Below are 2547 nucleotides of genomic sequence, written 5' to 3' on the forward strand. Positions count from 1 at the left end.
CAAATTTTCGTCTGATATGCTCCAGTCATCTTCAGTGGACTCTGCAACAGCTGTTAATCTTGTTGAAGCATTGCTTGACACGTTTCAGCAGCACAAAGCTAATAACTTTTTTGAGGACATGTGGAAAGAGGTGGAGGAAATGGTTGTGAAGTGCCAAGTCAGTTTTGAAAGAGACCGTGGAAAGAGATTGTAGATCCATAATTACTTCCTCAACTGGTGCACGCAGACAGAACTTGGGTGACTTTAAAAGGCATATATTTAATCCAGTGATTGACTCCTACATAGGTGATATGCAAAGACGATTCTGTAAAAGAAATTGTGAATTTATGCATAGAATCCAAGCGCTCTACCCTAAAAGCAGCACTTTGTTGCATGAAAAACCTGGATCAAAAACTATCTAAGAACAACAATAGAGGAAGAAAGACTGAGCCATCTAAGAGTTTTGAGCATTAAATCAAGACGGTCTAAATCATTAAATATGGACAAATTTGTAAGGTATTTTAGCAGCAACCATAAAAATCGCAGAATTGTACTTTTTTATGAACCAGGTACATATACCTGTCATAGGCCACATTTTACTTAATTCACTGTAAACTAAATTCAACGTATTAGGTCTTGTTGTTTTTTTTTGTTTTGTCAGTATTTACAGTTGTGAGGCTGAAAGGATTATATAAGTTTATATATATAGTTAATATTTTGAGTTTTTTTGCTGTCTGAATCATAAAATAGATGCTGTTTTTTTTTCTTCAGATATCTTGTAGTGTGTGGCACAATCTGGCTAAATTCTTGAATTTTGTGTGAAGCAAAGTGAAAAAAAAACAAAACAAAAAAAACATATACCCCCAGTTTCACAGACAAGGCTTAAGCCTAGTCCTAGACTAAAATGTAAGTCTGAGCTGTTTCAACTGAAACAAAATTGCACTGATTGATCTTTAAATATATCAGTGCCTTCGTTTGTCTCAAGATGCACACCAGTAATGTTTTTTTCTAAGCATGTTTATAAAAATTACTTAAATGTCCTAATTGAACTATGGCCTAATCCTGGCTTAGCCTGAGCCCTGTCTGCGAAACCGGGCCTTAGTGTGTACTGCATGCAGTTTCTCTGAAGAAAAGCATCTGTAATGATTAATCCACTGAAGGTGAGTTGAAGAACCCAAATGCAGTTTATTTACAGGGAAGACAAAACACTTCAGGCTTTCATAGTTTTCTGCATTCTACCTGAGGCATGGCAAATCAGGTGACGTTTGTTTGCTTTATTTCAGACAAACCAGAAGCTATATAAATGCTGTTATTGTTGCATGAATTTGAGCACAATGAGCAACGAAGGTGAGTAAAGGTTCAATGTAACTAGTATTGTTTTTTTTAAATAAACAATTGATATGCTTGATGAAACTTGATTTTAAAAGGTACTACCTGATCTGAAGAAAACAAAATACTGTATTACAAACCAAATTTAATTATTCAAATTGTTTCTAGTTTTAGTGTTAAATAAATAAATATTAATTATAAATAAATTGCTATTGGCATAATTACAGAGAGCTAGTTATTTTCTGTTAACAAGTTTCATTCAAAGTTGAACATTCCTGTAAACCCTCATTATCTGAAATGTATCCCAGTTCAACATAAAACAGTGAAATTACAATTTTAAAGATTAATTTTTTGCCTTTATTGTGATGGGACAGATCAGTAATGACAGGAAGCAAAGTGGGATAGAGATAGTGGGCGGGATCGGGAAAGGTCCACGAGTCGGGATTCAAACACGGGACGCCTAATACGCAATATGTCGACACACTGACCACAAGGCTATCTGCGCCAACATGTGAAATGGCAATTTTAGTCATTTACATGTATATAGTAAGTACAATTAATGTTTCTGTTATATGGATCGGTTTCCAAAAATACTGAATTTTGTGAAGAAGGTTGTCCCTCCATACAGTCCCACAGAATTTCGAAGTCATTTCAGGCTTTCCAAACAACAAGTAGAGGTGCATATTAGATAATGTAAAACTCATTTAACTATTCAACACACATTTGAAATGAAAGATTTTTTAAGAGAATACATTACGGCCAGAGGCGGACAGAGTACACAGCTTCATTACTTGAGTAAAAGTACAGATACCCTTTGCTAAATTTTACTCGAGTACAAGTAAAAGTACTACAGTCAGATGTCTACTTAAGTAAAAGTACTGAAGTACTTGTTTTTAAAAGTACTTGAGTATCAAGAGTACATTTTCTAAATATTGCATTACTACTCCCACAGTGCTTATATTTATGTACAGAAACGTCCTACATGGAGTTGGAAAAATGTTAATGTTAATACTGTACCTTGGAGAATGTAAAAGGAATTGAAAGTAAAATCAAGTCATTTTCATCTTTTTACTATGTTGCTTTATTTAACATTTCTCACTTGCCCACAAGGCAATACCACAATGGCAATGCTCTGACAAACCTCTGCTAGAGTTTTAATGGATTTTTTGCTTTGGCGGAAAGCTGAAGGTGATTGCTGATAGGCTGTCCCAATCAGTGGCGCCTGCACAATCCAGACGA

Source organism: Garra rufa, chromosome 4, assembly GCF_049309525.1.
Source record: "Garra rufa chromosome 4, GarRuf1.0, whole genome shotgun sequence".
NCBI lineage: Eukaryota > Metazoa > Chordata > Actinopteri > Cypriniformes > Cyprinidae > Garra > Garra rufa.